The following is an 11,932-nucleotide window of genomic DNA, read 5'->3' as shown; positions in this document are numbered from 1 at the left end:
AATGGAAATCAGTCCTGAATATTCATTGGAAGGACTGATGCTGAAGCTAAAACTCCAATCCTTTGGCCACCTGATGCAAAGAACTGACTCATTTGTAAAGACCCCAATGCTGGGAAAGATTGAAGGCGGGAGAAGAAGGGGACAGCAGAGGATGAGATGGCTGGATGGCATCACCGACTCAATGAACATGAGTTTGAGTAAACTCCAGGAGTTGGTGATGGACAGGGAGGCCTGGCATGCTGCAGTCCATGGGGTCACAAAATAGTCAGACATGACTGATCAACTGAACTGAACTCAACTCAACTGGGAAGGATCCTGTGTGAGCAAAGCAAAATTCATCACTGTGGATTCTTGCTACTGCCCACGAGTGGGAAGGAGATGGCTCAGCCGCTACAGGTAGGATTCAAACCTAGAGATTAGAGTGGGCATTGTGCTGAGTATGACTCATCTGTATGCTCTGACTGCCAATAAAGCTAATGTGATCAATCAATTGCTTCAACAACACTGGAGGATACATCTAGAAAAAAAGTGATAGTCACTATGCTTCTGCTCTGAAGAGTCTAGTCCTAGAACATCACTTAGAAGGACACTGCAGACTGATATCTGGAAAAAGAGATACCATATGTTTCGGGCTGGCTTCATGGGGATATAACCCTGAGCTTGTTTTAACCCTGCCTGCTGTCACCATCTTGAAATTCTTAGTCATTCTTGAACAAAGGGCCCCACATTTTTACTTTGCACTGGAGACCCAGGCAAAGTATGTAGCCGGTCTTCACATAGAGGAGGAAACCATGGTATATGAAAAATGGCTAAAGAACCTAAGGTGTTTTGCCTGGAGAAGGGAAGCCTCAGGGAGTGTAGACATCCTGTCTTCAAATGTCTAAAGACAGTCACGGAGGAAAAGAATGAGACTATTTCTGTGCTGACCCAGAGGACGGGACTGGGGCCACAGGGCTGAGGCTCATTTAGGCTTGGGGTTGGTGCCGGCAGGCAAGGGGCAGTGGCACTCTGACTTGACTAGAACTATCTAATGGCAAAAGACTCCTGGGAGATGCAAACAGTCCATGAGTTATTCAACTTGCAACTACATTTGGCATAGATCACTGTAGAGGCAAATGAGGAAGCATCAGGGTGGGGCCGGATGGAAGGATTCATTAAATCCTTCCCAGTGCTTTGATCCTATGCCTCCAAGGCTAGGCAATCACCTCTCTAAAGCAGTGCGGAGAGGAGCAGAAGGGAGTGACAGAGAATTGCTGTCTGGGTTAAGTGGATGCAGACCACCACCCTGGACTTGGAAGAGCTGCAGCCCCAGGTGAAGAGAAGAGACTTCACAAGCGACCCTCCTCTAAGTCCCGGCAGCCTTCCTTCCTGTCGCTGGTGGAGGAGGTTTAGTTGCCAGGGGCAGCGTTACCCAGGCAACTGGTCAGCATCCTCTCCCCCACTGCCAACAAACACCCTCCCCCTCGCCAAATGGATTCAATCGCCCACCCAGGGTGTATCTGAGGGCTGAGAAGGTAGGAGTGACTAACAAGGAGTGACCTTCATGATCAACCCTCCAAGTGGACCTAAGAGGCTTTGATCTAGAAAGATCCAGGGAGTCTCAACACATGAAAAATAAGTTCCAGGCCAATTGCTTCCTTCCTGGCTCCTGGAATCACTTTTCCATCCGTGCTATCTACATTCCCCATGGGAGCTATTCATTAATGAGGGTGAGAAATGCCTAAATTATGCCTCTGGTTCACGTCCAACTCATTCACAAGGTAAGAAAGTGAGATAACTCACTCCTGCACCATTTCAACCATTATCATCGAGTCATATTCCTTCAGCACAGAGAGGCCATTGACCAAGAGACCCAAACGGCACACATTCCCCCTCGTTTCTGCACCTCACACTGGACCCCAGGGCCCCTCCTTCCCATTGCTATTTTCTTTATCAATGGAAACTTTGTTTTCCTTTCTCTCTGCCCCTACCTGGACACCTGATCTTATCTGTCTCTGGTTTTGAAAGCAACCACATCGAACCCTTTCAGAGTTCTCTTCCCTGGAGAGGAGCAGTTTTACTCTCCCACTCGATGCAAGGGATTGGCAGGGCAACCGGTCCCCTCCTCCACTCCCCGTCCCACCCGCCCACCACCACCTCCAACTTCAGATGGGCTCAGCAAACTGCCACCGCTTGGGGAGAGCAGAAGGCAGAGAGTAAAGGGCGCCGAACAAAGGCTTTATTCAAAGTCTTGCATGCTAACATCTCCAAAAAGCTTTTAACAGAGACCATCATTTCCCTCCAAGAATCAATGCATTTTAATTCATACGAAGATATTTGTCTGCTGCTCCGTTCCTTCGAGGCGTAGAGACACGTTTAACAAAACAAGTCAGCCTCGCGTGGAGACGAACGCGCCAGCTTCTCCCTGAAATTACTGGAAGTTCATTTTCAAAAGCCGTCCTGTTTTCTGGGAATCAATGCATATCAACTAAAATCAATAGCTTCTCCGTGCGGATGGGCTGAGACACCAAACTGATCTAGCGTTCCAGTGCATTTGTATCCAAATCTAGACGTTCTCAACAAGTCAATGAATTTAAGCGTCTGCCAGTGTCTTTTCACTTAAAACTAATCTGCTTGCTGATCGGACTGCACATTTCCAGAGCGTGCAGTAATATGCTCTGTCTGTTTACCAGATCCAATGTACATTAGCTCGAATAAAAATATTTCCACTTAACTTAAAATCCAGTTTGTCCCAACTTTAGCAGTGCTCATGGGAATCAACTCCAGCCAATCATCAGGTTCACCCAGCTCTCCTGAAGAACAAAGCTCCCTCTCCTCCACCTGGCACCAAGGATGTGGTCCCTCTGGGGCTGACTGGTGTATTCTGGAATAAAGTCCTTCCTGCTTTTGGGGACCATCAATTCCACGACTAGGAGGAGCACCAAAGGACTTGTTTGGTCACCCTTCCTCCCAAACTGGAGACTTCCCCTAAGCCACTCTGCAAAAGAGGGTCCCTCTTCAGTCCCTAGAAATCACCCGAGTGTAGCTCTGCACTCCCTCATTCTTGCATGGCATGATGCGAAACCAAGGACCAACAGGTTACTACAGAATATTGACATTGCTATACACTTGAAACTAACACAACATTGCACATCAACTATATTCTAATATAAAATAAGAAATCAACTCAAGGGAAGGATCGTTCTCTAATGAGTCACTTATTGGGCACCTACTATGTACAAGACTGAATGGAGATTCAAAGAAGTGAAAGAGTGACTGCAGTCTAGAAACCAACAGTCTCAGATGGAGGGGCTGTGATCTGTGTGCAGATGGTCAGTCAGCAGATGTTTCTGGAGCACCACACTGTCCAGATTCCATGCTAAGCACAGGGAGACAGTGATGGACATATCAGACCAAGCCCATTGCCTGCAAACTCCCCAAGAGAAAAATCAAGTGAATCAGTACAAGAAACCAGTGATTAATTATATGTGTGTGCAAAGCACTGCTGGGGAAAAAATACAGGCTGCTGGGAAGCGAAGAAGGAGACAACAAAGGATGAGATGGTTGGATGGCATCACCGACTCAGTGACCATGAGTTTGAGTGAACTCTGGGAGTTGGTGATGGACAGGGAAGCCTGGCGTGCTGCAGCCCATGGGGTTGAAAGGAGTTGGACATGACTGAGCTACTGAACTGAACTGAACTGGGTAGCAAACAGCAGTATCTAAACTAGTGGTGGGAGAGAGGCAGCAGGGAGCGGCCACGCCTACTACTCTTTATACCAGCACTTCATTTAACTCACTTCATCCTCACAAGTTTATAAGGAGTTACAAGCATCCCCAGTTTGCAGGTGAAGAAACCGAGGCTCACAGGTTGCTTAGCAGCCCTATGAGACAGCTAGGAAGTGGCATTCGTCCAATGGAAGAAAATCAGCAAGTGGCAGAGGAAGGATTCAAGCCCAGGACTGTCAGAGGCTGGACCCTTTCCTCTCCCACCACCCTCCTTGCCCCTCACATGCAAAGTGATTAACTACACAAGCCATAATGTGTTCCTAAGAGCAAGCTAGACCCAGAGAGGCAGTGGGTGTCTGGATTCAGAAGAAAGGGAGAGCCCTGGGGGTTGAGGTTTGTATCAGGGAAGGCTTCCCAGAGAAGGTGACTCTGGAACCAAGTCAGAAAATTACCAACACAAAGGTCCAGGACAAGAGGCACAGCAGGAGAAAATGCTCAGAGGTGGGAATAAAAACTAGTTTTTCAGGGGGGAATGGGGAATGAGGAGACCAGACCAGGCTCATGTACCAATTCTGTGTAGAGGAGTCATAGGGGATGAACCTACATGGGGAGCATGAAACCAGATTCTAGGAGATCTTGAATGTGACAATTCACGTGTGTTCCTTGATTGGATCCCAGGTTCCAAAGCTGCTGCTGGTCTTAAAAGAAGCTAAGGGTCAAGAATACACATACCCAATGTCCAGGCCAACCCCATCCAGACCTCCTTTGATCCCACGGGGTCCCTCTCCCCACCCATCTCTGATACTAGCATCTCGGGGAGCGCTGCTGAGGGAGGCTGGTCCCCAGCTCTGAGAAGCCTCAAGGCATCACCATGGAGACGCTACAGGCCGCCAGCCACACAAAAGGAGCTGTGAGCTCCCAGTTCACCTGGGACTTGGAGCTAATGAGGAGGTGGCAAAAGTGTTTCATTTTCTCTCTTCTTCTTGCTCTCTCTCAAAAAGAAGAGGCAATTCACACAGGCAAACAAACCCCACCCTGCCCTGGAAGGAAGCTGCTCAGTCCACCCTTCCGTGATGGCTGGCCTCCTTCTGAGAGGAGTGGGGGGAACCCTGTATCTGAGGGACTGCAACAGGAGATCCCTGGGAGAGAAAGATGCTGGAAGGACCAACAGGAAACCTAGAGCTGTTCACCTTTTCTCCTACCTATACGGAGGAACAACTCAGCCATGTGTGTAAATGTAAGTTGACATCTTCCATTTCATTGGCTTTGGGGTTCTGAAATGCAGACAACCTTTATTCTTGCCTACAAGCCCAGGATCCTTATATCAGAGTAACTCAAGGAAATCGGATGCACTGGGATGGTTTCCACAGCATCCCCACTCAAGAGCTGCATCTTGGATCATACATCCCACTGCACCCTGTCCCCAAGCAGCCCAGGGAATCCTGCCTGTGCACAAAGGGCAGGAGGACAAGAGACAAGGAGGGATGGAGATGCTGAGACACCCAAAGCAGGATGGGGAAAGGAAGGCTGTTGCTTCTGAGTCGGGAAGGGAGGAGACCAGAGCGTCTCCAGCCAGGAAGCAATCTTCACACACGCATTGTCGCATTGTCGTTTTCTTCTGCAAAGGGGTGAGAAGAGGGGAGGGGGGAAGTGGCAGCAAGAGGGGGAGCAGGCGGGAGAGGCGAGAAATCCAGCATCTTCAGACCTGCCCACACTGCTGGCTTCTCTGCTGTGTGCAGTACCTCATCTCACAGTCATTAGAGAGCCCATGGGAAGGGTGGAAGCCGGATGCCCCAAAGAGTGGGAAAATAGAAGAGATGCGCACACAGAGATGTGTGCCTAGACCTCTTGGAGAGAAGGCTCCCAGCCTGAAGCCGTCCCAGCCCCCAAACTCCCAGAATCCTTAGAACACCAAATGGACCTTAGAACAGCAAACACTCTGGTCACTCCAAAAGCCCCAGGAGTACCCAGCGGGCAGAGTCCCCATGTCTGATCCACACCGTTCCTCTCTCCTTGCCTTCCTCTGGAGCAAAAAGGGTCTCAGCTTTCCCTCCAGTCTGGCCAAGCCCCTTCCAGCTCATGAGCAGAGAGCAGTAAACTGGAAGGCTGGGGAGGGGAAGGTCCCCAGAATAGCCCTGGCAAGACAGGACAAGCACTCGCTATTGAAAGGACAAGTCAGCTCCGGACAGCCCTCTCCTCAGAGCTTCCTGAGTTGCCCAACTCCCTCAGGGTAAAAGCTAAAGCTCCTGCATAAACACCCTGAGTAATCTCACCCCTCCGACCCATAACCTTTCTGAACTCCCCCTGAGCGTTGCCTCTTACCTGCTCTGACGGAGTTCACAGCATCTCCTTCTCACTCTCCAAACACATAAGATGCCCTTTGGGCCTCAGGGCCTTTGTACTTGCTGTTTCCCCTGCCCAGAACATTTTCTTTCTTTCTTCAGTCAAGGGCTTTTTAAAAAATTATTTGGCTTTGCAGGGTCTTAGCTGCAGCATGTGGGATCAAGTTCCTTGATCAGGATTGAACCCAGGCCCCCTGCATTGGGAGCAGAATCTCAATCACTGGGCCACTAGGGAAGTCCTACAAAACATTTTCCTTAGATGTGTTCACATTTCACTCTCTCAGGCCTGAATTTCAACATTACTTTCTCAGTGAGTCTTCTTAGTACCTCTCTCTAAATATCCAGCCACCCCAACACTCCCCACTCTTTTTCCCAGTTTCACTTCATCTCACCTTTTATCTGAAGCTGAAACTCCAGTATTTCAGTCATCTGATGCTGGGAAAGATTGAGGGCAGAAGGAGAAGAGGGCATCAGGATGAGATGGCTGGATAACATCACAAATGCAATGGACATGAACTTGGGCGAACTTCGGGAGATGGTGAAGACCAGAGAAGCCTGGCATGCTGCAGTCCATGGGGCTGTGAAGAGTTAGATATGGCTGGGCAACTGAACAACAATACCTTTTATCATCATCTTCCCTGGTGGCTCAGATGGTACAGAATCTGCCTGCAATGCAGGAGACCCAGGTTTGATTCCTGGGTTGGGAAGATCCCCTGGAGAAAGGAATAGCAACCCACTCCAGTATTCTTGCCTGGAGAATCCCATGGACAGAGGAGCCTGGTGGGCTACAGTCCATGGGGGTCACAAAGAATCATCGGACATGAATGAGTGACTAATACTTCCACTTTAATTGCAGTACTAATTCATCTAGTTCATTGCCAGGATCCTTCACAGGAGTGCACATTCCATGAAGGCAAGTTTTGACTGTTTTGTTTTCTATTGTATCCTAAGCACCTAGAAGCATCTTGGCAGATGGTAGGTCCTCAATAACTATTCACTGAAGGAAGGAAACATCCCTATGCTGTTGGCTTCTCCCACTTCCCCGGAAGTGCCTGCAGCAATGCTTCTTCCAATACCTCTGAAGATTCCCACCCTCTTGGAAAATTAGTTGTCCTTTGGACTCAGACTGAGCCTACCAGGAGAAGGAGGGCAGGGAAGAACAGAGTGGGGATTTCTGCCAGGTTCAGAGTGGGCAGGATATGGACAAAAGGAGATGCTTCTGGGTGGCAAATGCCCTGATCACCATGGCCCCAGAGTAAAGTCACCATGATCTCTAGCCTCTACTTTGGTGAGGACACCACACACATACACACACACACACACACACACACACACACACCCTGGTTTCCTTCTCCAGTCATTGAAGTTTAAGAAAAAGATCTCCATAGACAGAGGATGGATTCCATTCCCCGCTGTCACCATCGGGCTCTGCAGAATTTAGTGTCTGCAGTCACCTCACCAAGCTGCTGAGACAGAGTACCCTTCCCTGTTACAAGTGCTCCTCCTCCTACCTGCTCATCACGAGTGAGGTGAGGGTCTCAGGTGCGGCCACCTTTGTAAATACCATCCTACTGAAAAGCATCCTTGGTGCTCACACAACTTTTGCTGCTTTCTACCTATAGTTGAGAGGGTGGGGCAGGGGAGGCTGAAGAAACGAAAACAAAAGGATGAAAACCGATGCCCCTGTGGCAGGCTGTTAGGCAAAGCACCAAACCGTTCCAGCCAAGTTGATTTCCCGCTGGAGCAAAGGCCTTTTGCAAGTTTGCGTGCTGAGTCACTTCAGTCGTGTCCGACTCTTTGTGACCCCATGGACTGTAGCCTGCCAGGCTCCTCTGTCCATGGGATTCTCCAGGCAAGAACACTGGAGTGGGTTGCCATTTCCTCCTCCAAGGGATCTTCCCAACCTAGGAATCAAACCTGGGTCTCCTGCATTGCCAGGAGAAGGAGGGCAGGGAAAAACAGGCAGATGCTTTATCATCTGAACCACGAGGGAAGCCCATTTGCAAGTTTAGACTAACAGTGAGAATCACAGACAACCCTGTAGCTCTGAGGTACTGTAAGATCCCTGTCTGCCCACCCCGATCTGGGCAGGTGGAACCCAGGGCAAAACACACACTTTTCAGGCAGACCAGCCAGGTTCCCATGACACTGTAAAGGTGGCTTGGGACTGGAAGGCCCTGGTCTGGAAGAGGCAGCCTGGCTGTTGCAGCGGGCGTCCTGGCCCCAGCTGGGCGAGCCGTCATCATTTATAATTGAACTGATCGTGGGCCGTCCTCACTGTCGCTGTCGCTTGAGCCATTTGATGTCGTTGAGCCTTTGGAAAAAGGAGAGGGGTGGGAGGGAAGAGGTAAAGGCAGGAGAAACAAAAGGAGTTTCGTAACAGAACTTCAAAAAAGCCAAGTGTTTGAAAAGATCTTTGCTAAGGTTCTGACCTACTTTACATGCGGATAAGCCATCTCCTTCGCTTGCAAAGGAAAAAAAAAAAAAAAATCCCGCACAAAGTGGTCGCAGCTCTGTTCAGCAGAGCTCGGGCTGCATTGCAGAAAGGGGCTTTAGTGCTGTAATCAGAGGCCATTTAGGAGCCATGATTTGGGTAACTGTATAAGATTTCAACCTCTCTGGTGTAAGCCTGGAACAAGGGGCTGCCAGAGAGAGACGGCTGGGGCTGAGAGGAGGTATCGGACAAGAATAGCTGTAGGGAGCACACCTCTTCACTCTGGAACACCCGCTAACACCCTGCCCCAGCTGCACACCTGGGCTCTGACCACACCCCTCCCAGCCAGGCAGCCTTGTGTTTCCTCCCTGTGCTTACACCTCAGATCATGCATCAGGGGGCAGCCAAGAGTGAAGGTTCCTGATCCAGCACCTGGCACACAGCAGGTGCTCAGTCATGGTGACTCTCTTCTCTGTTTCTAGAATGAGTTGGGAGGAATCATCCCATCCTGCTCACAGATTCTCGGGACTCATGAGTGCCATCTGGGGCCTCCAGCACCCAGTGATTAGGACATACATATGAAGAGTCAAGGCACCAGGCCATCTGAAATCAGAGCAAAGGGGGCACAGAAAGGGCAGGACAGGAGGCACAGGACATGGGGGCAGAGGAACAAGGGATGCTCTGCAGAGAAAAGACAGGGACGGTGGCCATGCTCCTTCACCCGCCACCTTGCCCCACGGCTTCAGAGCCCCACTGGTCTAGAGGGTACCACCCCCTGACCTTGGTCCCCAAGAGAGAGAAAAAGCATGATGTGGGGGACATTCTAGGACAGCTACAGTGTTTAAGAGAAATGAGATGAGCTGGAAGAGATCAAAGGGGAGAGAAGGAGAAACTCTTGGGAAGTTGGGCTGTTTGTTGTCATTAAAATAACAGATATTGTTAATGATTTTATTATATCGTCCTCGCATCAATCCTGTGAGGTTGGTACTTCTAGGGAGAGGGGCTTCCCCAGTGGTTCAGCAGTAAAGAACCCATCTGCAGTGCAGGAGATGTGGGAGATGTGGGTTCAATCCCTGGGTGGGGAAGATCCCCTGGAGGAGGAAATGGCAACCCACTCCATTATTCTTGCCTGGAGAATCCCCATGGACAGAGGAGCCTGGCAGGCTGCAGTCCATGGGGTCACAAAGAGTCAGACATTGAGCGTGCATACATTCACGTACTGTTAGGAAGCATTATGACTCCCATTTTAGAGATGAGATGACTGAAGTCCTTTAATATTTATGTATTCATTTGGCTGCTCTGGGTCTTAGCTATGGAACTTGGGATCTTTCTTGTGGCATGTAGGATCTTTTTTTTTTTTTAAACTGAAGCGTGCATCTAGTTCTGACCAGGGATTGAACCCGGGCCCCCTGCATTGGGAGCACAGAGTTTTAGCCACTGGACCACAAGGGAAGTCATAAGAGAAACTCTGAACTGTTCAGAATCTCACAGCTAGTCTGTGAGTCTGTCTGAGTCAAAAGTCTGGGCTCTCAAGTTACTTGATATTGCCTCCAGAGCTTTTGTATTCATTCAATAAATATGTAACAAGCACCCACTGTGGGTGTCAGGCTCTGATCCAGGCTCCAGAGATACAGCAATACACACAAACAAATAAGCCTGCGACCACATAGCACCCACACAGGTCCCTCCTTTTCCCCGCATGAGGAGGGATACTCCAGGAATGTACGCAAGGGAGGAAAACAAACTCTTTTGATCTCAATCAAATTCAAGCATCTAAGGGTAGGTCAGTGTCTTTCAAAAATCTAATCATTTTGTGAATTCCAAACAAAGACAAAATTAATTGTGGATTATCCTTTGGCTTCAGGTCGCCCTCTGAATGCGGTTAGCCAGCAGCTGAGCCACCACTGGCTCCCTGGGCCTTAGTCATCAGGGCTTTGAGGGTTCGCGTGCCCGGTGCCTCCTCCAGGTCCCTCTTCCTCCAGGTCATTGACTGACTGGTCTGGTGGTGGGGGTGGGTATCCTTTGCCTCTCACCCCATTGCTGTTCATCTGTGGGTCATCTAATCCAAGGGCAGGACAAAAAGGCCAGAGCTCAGCCAATCTCTGCAGCTGCTGCTGCTAAGTCGCTTCAGTCGTGTCCGACTCTGTGCGACCCCAGAGACGGCAGCCCACCACGCTCCCCCATCCCTGGGATTCTCCAGGCAAGAACACTGGAGTGGGTTGCCATTTCCTCCTCCAATGCATCAAAGTGAAAAGTGAAAGTGAAGTTGCTCAGTCATGTCCAACTCGCAGCAACCCCATGGACTGCAGCCCACCAGGCTCCTCCATCCATGGGATTTTCCAGGCAAGAGTACTGGAGTGGGGTGGCCCTCCCAATTCAGGCAGGACTAAACTCCCAAAGAATGCTCCAACATCTCAGCTCAGGGCAAATGTGCAGAGATCTCATAAGCTAAGAAATGCTCATGCTTTTTGGTCTCACCTACCACTCAAGGAAGAGAAGGAAATGGCAACCCACTCCAGTATTCTTGCCTAGAGAATCCTGTGGACAGAGGACCCTGGTGGGCTACTGTCTATGGGGTTGCACAGAGTTGGACACGACCAAAGCGACTTAGTAGCAGCAGCAGCAGCACCACTCAAGGCATTATCACAAAAAACCTTTACACATTCCGCACAAAGACATATGCCTAAGGATGTCTGATTCAGCCTTGTTTATGATAATAAAATATGAAAGCTCATATATATAGATATATAGACAGCTATAGGAATAATGAAATACCCCATAGTACAGCCATGCTGTAGAATACTATATATCTGGCGAAACGAATCAAGTGGAGAAACAGACACTGCCGTGAAAGATGCAAACACATTCAGTAAAAAGGCAAGCCACAGGGACTTCCCTTGTGGTCCAGTGGTTAAGAATCCCCTTTCCAGTGCAGGGAACCCAGGTTCAATCACTGGTTTGGGAACTAAGATCCCACATGCCTCGGGAGAACTAAACCTGCGCACAGCAACCACTGAGCCCACGTAATCTGGAGCCTACAAGCCAGGACTAGAGAAGCCCACAAGCTGCAACAAAGATTCCATGTGCCACAACTAGGACCCAATACAGCCAAATAATTTTGTTTAAAACAAAAAAGGCAAGCTACAGCACAATGTGTTTGATATTTGTTGTTGCTGTTGTTCAATCAGTCATGTCCAACTCTTTGCGACCCCATGGACTGCAGCACGCCAGGCTTCCCTGTCCTTCCCCATCTCCCAGAGCTTGCTCAAACTCATGTCCATTGAGTCAGTGATACCATCCGACCATCTTGTCCTCTGTTGTCCCCTTCTCCTCCTGCCTTCAATCTTTCCTAGCATCAGGGTCTTTTCCAGTGAGCCGACTCATCGCATCAGGTGGCCAAAGTATTCAGTCCTATATTTTTTAAAAACCTGTGTGCCTGTTGGTGGGG

Source organism: Bubalus bubalis, chromosome 16 (genome assembly GCF_019923935.1).
Source record: "Bubalus bubalis isolate 160015118507 breed Murrah chromosome 16, NDDB_SH_1, whole genome shotgun sequence".
Classification (NCBI taxonomy): domain Eukaryota; kingdom Metazoa; phylum Chordata; class Mammalia; order Artiodactyla; family Bovidae; genus Bubalus; species Bubalus bubalis.
The sequence above is the reverse complement of the archived record's forward strand: the minus strand, read 5'-3'. Positions refer to the sequence as shown.